Source organism: Lipotes vexillifer, unplaced genomic scaffold, assembly GCF_000442215.2.
Source record: "Lipotes vexillifer unplaced genomic scaffold, Lipotes_vexillifer_v1.1 scaffold512, whole genome shotgun sequence".
Lineage (NCBI taxonomy): Eukaryota > Metazoa > Chordata > Mammalia > Artiodactyla > Lipotidae > Lipotes > Lipotes vexillifer.
In genome coordinates this window covers 564,208-575,704 of record NW_006787695.1, presented here as the reverse complement: position 1 = coordinate 575,704, position 11,497 = coordinate 564,208, and the positions used below count along the sequence as shown (strand labels likewise).

Sequence of the window (11,497 nt, the reverse complement as noted above, 5' to 3'; positions counted from 1 at the left end):
CCCCAAAAAAAAAAAAAAAAAAAAAAAAAATTCAAACCATAAATCAATAAATAGGATGACATCTCGTCCACACAGCAAGGGAAGGGCAGTTATTTGATTATGCAAACAATTCTTAAACACACACACACATTTTCCATTCTGGGTCCACGCTGGGGATGAAACAATTCTGAACAGGAGGTGCCACGGCTGTGGGGATGGATTCGGGGGTCTGAGATGTCAAGACCTGTCTTTCACATCTGTGGGCCTAATCCAGCAGTGAAAGACATCAGCTTCATTCTTCTAATCCATTCTTTACCCAAAGATCCCAGGGTGGCCTGCCGGGTGTTACCTTCTTACAAGGGACCCAGAATCAAAGCTCAGATTTCGTGCAGAAAGCCTTTCAGTTACCTCCACTGTTACCCAAAGAAGGCCCACTCGGGAGATCCTATAAAGCCAGTTCTTGGTTTTAACTTCGTCCTCTGTTTACGGAGGATGTTATCACTGGGCGTCCCGGAGGAGGACACGTGGGGACTCCCCTCTGTGGACTATTCTACACCTTCTCCTGCATCTTCAACTGCTGAATGAACGGTCTTAAACTATTTCATAATAAAAAGTTCTTGTAAAAAATCGCGTCTGTCGTACACCCTAGAGGATCCTATGCCCCACGTGACCATCTTCAAGAAGCCCTGTGTCCGAAATCCATAGATTCCAGATTCGACCAGAGACACTTTGCTAAAGGCATCGGCAGAGAAGGACCGATTGTACCAGCTCACCTGCCTTCTTTTTCTTAACCTGACCGTATCCCCCCCGACCCCTGTCAAAAACAGGAAGGAACGGATACACAGATATGTGGACAGATAGAAAGAATGGAGAGATGGATGAAGGATAGACAGATGACAGATAGATATGGGCTTTGTAAGCCTATTTCCCAAAGAGGAGAGAAAACCTCATCACAATCCACCTGACAATTACCTGTAATCTCCATCTTCATTTAGTAACAGCCGACGCAACTTTAGGACAGTCCAAACCACTCTGTCAAACCTTAAAGCACAGAGAGCTGGGATGAGGATTAAATACACCCGTCACCCAGCTTCTGACGTCGAGAAACCTCACTCCTGAAGACTCCTGGGATCCGGATGCCAACTAATTTCAACTCACTTCCCACAGCCGTCTGATAGAAACCTTTTTTTGTTTAATATTTATTTTACCTATTTTATTTTTGGCTGCGTCGGGTCTTAGTTGCGGCATGTGGCGGGCTCCTTCACTGCGGCATGCGGGCCTATCTCTAGTTGTGGCGCGAGGGCTCCGTAGTTGTGGCGTGCGGGCTTAGTTGCTCCGCGGCATGGGGGATCTTAGTTCCCCAACCAGGATCGAACCCACATCCCCTGCACTGGAAGGCGGATTCTTAACCACTGGACCACCAGGGAAGTCCAGAGAAAACTATGTTTTTTAATGGAACTATAGGTTTACAATGTTGTGTTAGTTTCAGTTTACAGCAAGTGATTCAGTTCTTTATATATATATATATTCTTTTTCAGATTCTTTTCCATTATAGGTTATTACAAGATATTGAGTACAGTTCCCTGTGCTCTACAGTGGGTCCTTGTTGTTTATCTATTTTATATATAGTAGTGTGTACCTGTTAATTCCAAACTCCTAATCTATCTCTCCCTCCCACGACCCACTACCCGCTTTGGTAACCAGAAGTTTGTCAGAGGTACAGCTTTTTCAGGGGAGCGTCTCAGGATCACAAAGAGACCAACTGCAAGAGTTCTCAGTACGTATCCACCCCATCCTGAAACAGTCTGCACCCGCCCCCTGTATATAGAGCATAATCATACCTGTTTATACTGGTAGGAAGGGAGCTGGGCTAGAGCTCAGAAGGAGGTGACCCAACCATCTCTAAAGAAAGACCTGCCTTACCGGCCGTCCCATCCCCTGCACCCTCCACTTCTCTGTAACCTGCGATCTCTCTTGAAGTTACCATGCTCAGTGTGCCTTGCACTGGGGTATCCCAGATGCTAACGAAACAGAACCAGGCACGGCCAAGGGGAGAGAGAGTGTGGGTGGCGGAGACCCAACCTGCCCTGAAATGCAGGAGAAAAGACAGCCGACAGGCCAGTGGCGGGGGACTGCCACAGGAGCAGAGCTTCCAAGAAAGGACGGCATCTCTTCCCTGTGGGGCTGGGAAAGAGGATGCGGCGGAAAATGTGCTTCAACCCAGGTCCCCTGAGCGGGCGCAGAATCCGCACACCCTGTGTGTCACCTGCTGGGCTGCGTTGAGCTCTGCGTTGGGTTTCGAGGGAACACTCTTCCCTCTCACACTTCTATATGGTCGAGGTAGGTTAAGGTACAGAGGTTGACACAGGATGTATATAATATTAAGGGTTGCAACTGGGAGATTTCTGAGCGACCCAGTGACTCTCAAGGGGCTACAGAGGGGTCTGGACCACGCTTCAGAGCCGAGGCTGCCTGAGGATCACACCCCCCCGGCCTCGTCGTGCCGTGGCCTCTGATGCAGCAATTCTGCAAGATGGGGGCCGGACAGAGGGTGACATACCCCCAATTCGCTCACATTCCCAGACGTGGGAAGAATTCAGCAGACCCGTAGGTGAGCCCGGGACACGGCAGGCAGCCTCAGCATCAGCAGCGTCTCCTGGCCACCCGGGGGGATCCGGGGGTCCCTTCCAACACCCTCCCACCACCAGTGGACCCCAAGTGTCACCAGCAGTCACCCCCTTTGCCTGGAACCCCGCCTGCAGGTGTCAGAAATCACTTGTCTCCTCCATCCAACGGGCGCAAAGGTTTTATCTCCTTAACTATTTGCACAAGTGAAATTAGTTTGGAGTTGTTTAAACCAATTGAAAAAAGGATCTATAATTTCTAAGGAGGCTGAAAGAAGGTAATATATGAAGAAAATGTCAGTCCACTCTTGATAGTGATATGTGCTTCTCTATGTTGAAAAGACTTTTTTAAAAAAAATAAATTTATTTATTTATTTAAGGCCGCGTTGGGTCTTCGTTGCTGCGCGCGGACTTTGTCTAGTTGCGGCGAGCGGGGGCTACTCTTTGCTGTGGTGCGCGGGCTTCTCACTGAGGGGGCTTCTCTTGCTGCGGAGCACAGGCTCTAGGTGCGCGGGCTTCAGTAGCTGTGGCCCGCGGGCTCAGTAGTTGCGGCTCGCAGGCTCAGTAGTTGCGGCGCACGGGCTTAGTTGCTCCACGGCATGTGGGATCTTCCCAGACCAGGGCTCGAACCCGCGTCCCCCTGCACTGGCAGGTGGACTCCCAACCACTGCACCACCAGGCAAGGCCCTGAAAGGGGTTTCTGCAGAAAGATACAAGATACTAAGCTGGGTACCTGGAGTCGGCGGGGGATGCGGTGATGGAGGCAGATGGGGGCCAAAAACAGGGATGCATTTCCATGTATAATTTTCATTTTTTAAATCTGTGAGCTGCAGAAATGTTTTAGGTACATGATAGTTAAATCTGTGTTAAATTGATCAATTCAATAAACATACATTATATAATTATTGCAAGATAATTACTACGCCATAATGAAAGAATGTATCATTGTAAAACCCTGTTCTTTTCTCTGAGGGTTCCCCCCCTTAAGGTAACATCAGAAAAGCTTATAAACTACAATACACGACATCATGTGCCCCAAGCCTGCAGTTCTCCTTTTCAAAGTTGGCTTTTGGAGATTATGGCTGCAAACTAGTACAAACTTCCGATTTACAGGGGAAAAAAAAAGCTTTAGAAGGTGTTTTTTAAAGATTGTGTGCTAACTCTGATTAAAATTAGAATTGTGGAACTGTAGACTTTGAAAGGGTGAATTTTATGGTTTGTGAAATACCTCTTAATAAGCAAAATTTACCCCCCAAAATCTGTGCTTTGGATAAAGTTCTGAGGATTTTTGTTTACTCTTGGAATCTTTAACTTCAAAGATCAGCTGATTAAACTGGACACAATTCAGCTGAGCCCTGGGTGGGAGGGGTTAGAGTTGTGAGTTCACTAGTCTAGACAGATTTTAAAAAGACAAAAACAAGCAATTCCCTCAAAATGTTGCTGAGGGCTTCCCTGGTGGTGCAGTGGTTGACGGTCCGCCTGCCGATGCGGGGGACTCGGGCTTGTGCTCCGGGTCCGGGAGGATCCCACGTGCCGCGGAGCGGCTGGGCCCGTGAGCCGTGGCCGCTGAGCCTGCGCGTCCGGAGCCTGTGCTCCGCAGCGGGAGAGGCCGCAGCAGTGAGAGGCCCGCGTACCGCAAAAAAAAAAAAATATGTTGCTGAGTCAAGCCACATTCCATTTCACAGTGCCCTACTGTAGAACAGATGTTTCAGAACCACAATTCTTCTATTTACAGATTAATTACTAAGTTACACTCTCTCTTAAGAAAGATACAAAGTGTATAATCACGAAAGAAAAAAGAAACACAGGAAGTCCCTCACACCAACCCCAAGGCTAACGAATGTAACACAAGGAAACGCCTGGAATCCCTGGCCCTGCACTGGGCTCCCTAAGAGCAGATATGAGGGACGTTGAACCGCGCTTGGTGACTCTTCACCCAGGAGCACAAAGGTTGGTCTTTGTACTCTGAAAACACAAGCCAGGCGGGTTAAAAGTCACAGCCCGGTACTGCATCCAGGGTGGGATGTGATGATGTCATAGCACCCCGCAAAGTTACGAACAATGCACTGCGACGTTTCTTGACCTCAGCATAATTGACACTCTGGGTTAGATAATTCGGGGGTTGGGGGGGAGGGCGTGTGCTGGGCACTGTGGGCTGTGGAGCACGATCCCTGGTCTCCACCCACCACATGTCAGTAGCCCGCCCCCCGCACTTGTGACACCCCAAATGCCTCCAGACGTTGTCAAGTGTTCCCCCGAGGAGCAGAATCCCCTTGGTTGAAGACCACTGGTATAGACGGATGATGGATGGACGACAGATAGAAGATAGATAATAGGTAGGTGGTAGATGATAAATAAGAGTGATGACAGATGACAGCTAGATAGAAAAAGGTGATAAATGGATGGATGGATGGATACGTGGATAGATAGATATAGAAGACAGATGATAAATGGATGGATGGATAGATATAGGTATAGATGGATACATACATACATAATAGAGAAATATAGATGGTAGATAGATGACAGAGAAATATACACAGATAATAGATGGATAAATAGATAATAGGTAGAGTGGTAGATGATAGATGGATAGATAGATAATGGATAGATGAAACATTTATAGATTTGACAGATGGTACATAGATATAATAGATTAATGATAGGTGGATGGATAGATGATTGAAAGAGAGACAGACAGACAGACAGGGTCTCTCACGTCAACGCAGAGTTTCTCTGCCTCAGCACTACTGACACTGGGGCTGGATGAGTCTCGGATGCGGGGCATGCTGGGCCCTGTGGGCTGTGGAGCAGCTTCCCTGGTCTCCATCCCCCCAGGTGTAACAATCAATAACGTCTCCAGACTCTGCCAAGTGTCCACTGAGGGCAGCATTGCCCCCAGTTCAGAAGCACCAACTTGGAGCAAGACAGCCCAGTCGAACTTCCTGAGGTGACAGAAACAGTCTACGTCCGTGCCGTCCAACCCGTGGCCACAAGCTCACAGCGGCTCCTGAGACTGGGCAACTGGCTTTGATCGTCTTTCACGCGGCTGGCCAGCAGCTGTCATACTGGACAGCCTTCAAGGTGCCACAACTCAGCTCACGCTCAATTCTTGCGTCAAGTGTCAATTTGCCCCTCTGGAAATGTAGAGAATGCTGCACCTCTGACAACAGATGGTTTATGTGGCCCACGCTGTGAAGACCACCTAGCTCTCTAAGCAAAAACGGGGTCAGGGACTTCCCTGGTGGTGCAGTGCTTAAGGCTCCGCACTCCCAGTGCAGGGGGCCCGGGTTCGATACCTGGTCAGGGAACTAGATGCCACATGCATGCCACAACTAAGAGTTCGCATGCTGCAACCAAGGAGCCCGCGAGCCGCAACTAAGACCCACTGCAACCAGATAAATAAGTATTAGAAAAAAAACAACTGGGTCAATCTAATGAAGCGAGGCATCCATCCCACCACTATTGAAATATTGCTGTGTGCTGGACGCTCTGCACGATTCAGAAACAGCCACAATCCACACGAGGCTGGTCCCTGATATCTTATTTTGTTTTGTTACCATCGTGCGGGAAAGGCTGACAGTAAACGTTAATGACAACAGCCATCCTGACTCTGATGCGCTCATCTGTGTTTCATGGGCTTCTAAGGCTGCAGGACTTCAGAACACAGGTGTGTTGAGGTACATATGGATGGGCCTCACCTTGGGGTGAAGGTCGGGAAAGACGTTCATTTTTGAGGAAGGGAAGTTTCCAGTGGAAATTGGAGGGTGGGGCAGACTGGAAAGTAGAGGCTCACTGAAATTAAGGACAGGTGGGACTTCCCTGGTGGCGCAGCGGCTAAGAATCTGCCTACCAATGCAGGGGACACGGGTTCCAGCCCTGGTCCGGGAAGATCCCACATGCCGCGGAGCAACTAAGCCCGTGAGCCGCAACTACTGAGCCCGCGGTCTAGAGCCCATGAGCCACAACTACTGAGCCCACGTGCCACAACTACTGAAGCCCTTACGCCTACAGTCCGCAAGAGAAGCCACCGCAGTGAGAACCCACGCACCACAACAAAGAGTAGCCCCCACTCGCCACAACTAGAGAAAGCCCGCACGCAGCAACGAAGACCCAACGCAGCCAAAGAACTAAAATAAAATAAAATGAGTAAAAATTTAAAAAAAAGAAATTAAGGATGGCAAAGGCCACAGAGAGAATGGAGATTCATGAGGATGGAGGCAACAGGGCAAGACAAGGCAGGGATTCTGAAACCCTTCCATTGCGTTCTTCAGGCAACGGATTGCAGGAAATCACGCGGCGGGCAGAGGGGGAAGTGCCTGGCTGATCTGAGTTCGGCGTGCTTTCCGTTTTGTTTCAGAGATTTCCCTGCGGTTGCAGAAGCCAGTAGGACGGACGAAAGACTAGTGTGGAGCGAAAGAACAAATCCTGCATGAGACTGGACGGGGGGGGCTGGGAGAGGGAGGGAGGAGCTGCCCACAGGGTAGCACTGAGGCATCTGAGAAGGTCGTGATTTAAAACTTGAAAAAAGATCCTGCACTTTTATGAAGATGTATTTTATATAACTTAACAACGCTAAAATATAGTAAGATCTTTTGAGAATGTTATTGTAATATATATTATTGTTTGCACAGACTTTTATGCATAATTCACTCTAAAGGTATACAGTGTATGGTCTAAGGAAGAAAGAAAAAAAAACGACAGGAAACAGGAAACCCTGGCAGGTGTCCAAAGGGTCCACTGAGTTGTTCTGTTTTGGGGAGGGTGATGACAAGTTCCATGTTGGACCCTGCGGATGCCTGGAGGAGCAGGGATGTACTGAGTTCAGTTGAGCCCCCCAAAATTCATGCCCACCCAGAACCTTAGGATGGGGCGTTATTTGGAAACAGGGTCTTTGCAGATGTGATGAAGTGAAGGGTCTGAGATGAGGTCCCCCTGGATGAGGGTGGCCCTGCATCCAGTGACAGGGTCCTTCTAAGACACAGAAGAGGAGAGACACAGACACACAGGAGGAGCCCCGGGAAGACGGAGGCAGAGACGGGAGGGACGCGGCCACGAGCCCAGGGACGCCTGGAGCCCCCAGAAGCTGGAAGAGGCGGGAAGGACCCTCCCCTGGAGCCTCTGGAGGGAGCGCGGCCCTGGGACACCTTGATCTCACACGTCTGGTCTCCAGAACCGGGGGAGGATGGATTCCTGTTTCTGTAGGTCACCTGGTTTGTAACGATTTGTAACAAGAGCCCCGGGAAATTAATATAAGAGGCCCCCTGGATGTTGGGGAGAGAGAGACAAACCCACCCAACAGGCACTGCCTTGGAGACCACCCTGCAGCTTGCAAGAGCAAGGTGCAGGTGACAGCTGTGCCTTTGGCAGCCACCAGCTCCAGGATGATAACTACAGTCACAAGCATGGATCAGATCACCCTCTGGACTTTAGAAAATTCTCCTTTGTGATATCCAGCCATCCTGTTGGAAACTCTTTTGTTTCTCTTTTATTGGAACGTCCTATTATTGTCCTATTAAGGACACAGTATCTTGTCAAACTTCTCTGAAAATATGACTCTAAGTGAGACTTTTAACAAAATTCCTGTTATGTTCCCTTGTTTGTTTTCACCTTCTCTTAGGTCTCCTGAATTACTGGCTTTCTCTGGGATCTCAAGTCTTCTGCTATTTTGATGTCTCAGATTGTGTAAACCTATCGAACAAGGCGAGTTTGTTGGCTGTTTCCTGTTAAGAATGAAGGTCTACAGAGGACCACTCAAGTTTCCACGTGTGAGTGAGGCTGGGGCCCTCGGCATGAGAGCATTAGGAGAACATTGCCCTTAGAGGGCAACCACTGCCTTCCGTCTCTTTACTGAATCAACTGTTCCAACAGCGCTGATGGTTTTCTGGGCACCGTGCTCATCACAGGAGTTGTGGACTTCTCCAGGGATCCCTGTGCTTCCTTACTCAATCCTTACTTTGTTTTTTGGCCCCACCATGCGGCTTGCGGGGATCCCCGTTCCCCGACCAGGGATCGAACCTGGGCCCTCGGCAGTGAGAGCACCGAGTCCTAACCCCTGGGCCACCCGGGAAGGCCCACTCAATGCTCACTCTTGTTAGAGCTCGTCTGGGGTCTGGCGTGTCCTGCCCTCCCCAGGCTGCTTCGTCCACACTGTCCTACACGCTGGCGCCTGCTCTTGGTTGCCCAGAAGTCCGATGCAACTTCTAACCTGTGCGTGACACCTGCAGCTCCTTCGTGACGACTGTCTGTACCTACGTTATTCCTGTGTTCCTGAAAATAAACTGCATTATCAGTTTAATGGAAACTTGGGAGAGGGAGACTATGAGGGTGTGTGTGTGTGTGTGTGTGTGTGTGTGTGTGTGTGTGTGTGTGTGTGTGTGTGTGTGTGTGTGTGTGTGTGTGCGCGCGTGCGCGCGCGCGCACGTACCAGCAAGCAGGTGGCATCTGTGTGCAGTCAGGTTGCCACATGACATCAGAAGTCTCTGCACTATTGATACTATGTATAAAATAGATAACTAATGAGAATCTACTGTATAGCACAGGGAACTCTACTCAGTCCTCTGGGGTGACCTACCTGGGAAGGAAATCCAAAAAAGAGGGGATATATGTATACGTATAGCTGATTCACTTTGCTGTACAGCAGAAACTGACACAACAGTGTAAAGCCACTGTACTCCAATAAAAATTAATTAATAAAAAAAGTCTCTGGCAATATTTACAATGGGGAGAGGCTGGAAATAAATTACACACACACACTCACACACACACACACACACAGGCAGACCTCAGAGACACAGGTTGGGTTCCAGACCAACTCAATAAAGCAAATATGGCAGTAAATCGAGTCACAGGAATCTTTCTGGTTTTCCAGGGCGTATAAAAGTGATCTTTCCCAGTTGATAGACTCCCCTGTAGTCAACTGTTAAGTGTGCAATAGCATTCTGTCTAAAAACACAATGTACAGACCTTCGTTTTAAAATAGCTTCTTGCTAAAAACTGCAAACCATCCTCCGAGCCTTCAGGGACTCGTCATAGTAACATCAAGTTCCCTGGTCCCAGATACCATGACACGTATAATCACAATGAAGACGTTTGAAGTGTGGCGAGAATGACCAAAATGTGACCCAGAGACACAAAGGGAGCAAGTGCTGTTGGAAAAATGGCACCAACAGGCTTGCTCGAGGCGGGGCTGCTACAAACCATCAATTTGTAAAAAAAAAAAACGCGGCATCTGCGAAGTGCAATAAAGCAAGCTATGCCTGTGTGTATATATATTTAAAACTGTAACTTTCACTACAATTCTCAAGGCAGATGTAGTTTGTCTTCTGCTGACAAACTCAATCTTCCCATCAGTGAAGACGTTTTGCCCGTTTGAAAGTGTTTTGTTATGAAATCCTCAAGTAACCATGAGAATATGGTTCATATAGAAACAGAAAAGATGCTATAAGGGGTCCGTGTGGAACGTGCAACCAGAGATGTTTAGAAAATAGCAGCTGATATTCAATCACTTTTGGAAAACATACGTATGCCTCTGGACATTTACTTATACTAGGGAAAGGAGGCCTTTTTGATGTGTAATTTATCTCAGGTATCGTAATGAATGAGACAGCCGAGAATTTTATTAAAGAGCTGTTTCCACTGGTATCACTAACAGTGTCTAAGAAATCACTTCAAAACGATCCTGACGTAGTGGCACCCCAGAAGGAAGGAATTCTGATGTCTGACTTTGCTTACCTATACGACTGCTGAGAGTCTTAAGTGTGTAAGCTGTGCTGTCCAATGCACTAGTTACCAGACACATGTGGCTTATTTAAAGTCCAATGAAGTGAGGTTGAATCAAATAAGGAAGTTGATGATGACCCAGCAATCCCACTCCTGGGCATATATCCAGACAAAACTGTAATCCAAAAAGACACATGCACCCCTATGTTCACAGCAGCTCTATTCACAACAGCCAAGACACAGAAGCCTAAATGCCCATCGACAGAGAAATAGATAAAGAAGATGTGGTACACGTATACAATGGAATATTACTCAGCCATAAAAAAGAATGAAATAATGCCATTGGCAGCAACATGGATGGACCTAGAGATTATCATACTAAGTGAAGCAAGTCAGACAGAGAAAGACAAATATCATATGATATCACTTATACGTGGAATCTAAAATACAACACAGATGAACTTATTTACAAAACAGAAATAGGCTCACAGACATAGAGAACAGACTTGTGGTTGCCAAGGGGCACGGGAGGTGGGGGAGGGATGGAGTGGGAGTTTGGGATTAGCGGACGCAAACTATTATGTATAGGATGGATAGACAACAAGGTCCTGCTGTAGAGCCCAGGGAACTCTATTCAACATCCTGTGACAAACCATCACGGAAAAGAATGTTACATATGTATAACTGAATCACTTTGCTTTGCTGTACACCTGAAACTAACACAATATTGTACATCAACTATACTGCAGTAAAATAAATTTTAAAAAAAGAAGCTGGTACCTCAGCTGGTCACCATAGCAACATAGATTATAGGACATGGTCCCCATGGCACCCAGTTCTCTTGGACCGTGCTGCTCTAAAGAATCCAAGAACAGGAGAAGTTTGCTATGAGAGAATCCAGGAGAGGCGGATGACTCAAGAACGAGGCATACGAACTTGCTGAACTAGCCATGTCGAGTCTACTTGGGAGCCTGGCTCATTTGCATGATAGGGCTGAGGCCGCCATACTGCTCTCCCAAACTACTGAGAATCATCCTTATTTCATGATAGGGGATGATCAGGGTTCAGCCCTAAGCTTATTCTTGGTAACAGAAAACAGTACGAAAGTTGCATAATAGGCTTTACAATGTTTAGACCATTCACGTGATGGTTAATGGAAAGCATGGATCCTG

The 11,497-nt window shown here is 47.8% G+C and overlaps 1 protein-coding gene and 1 non-coding gene across 2 annotated transcripts in view; both read right to left on the bottom strand.

Moving 5' to 3' along the window:
- Positions 1–11,497, bottom strand: part of PRKX (protein kinase cAMP-dependent X-linked catalytic subunit) — a 79,519-nt gene that overhangs the window by 52,980 nt on the left and 15,042 nt on the right. The gene's annotated exons all lie outside the window — the stretch shown is intronic.
- TRNAE-CUC (transfer RNA glutamic acid (anticodon CUC)) lies at positions 8,601–8,673 on the bottom strand. Its single transcript has one exon. It is a non-coding gene; the product is annotated as a tRNA-Glu (tRNA).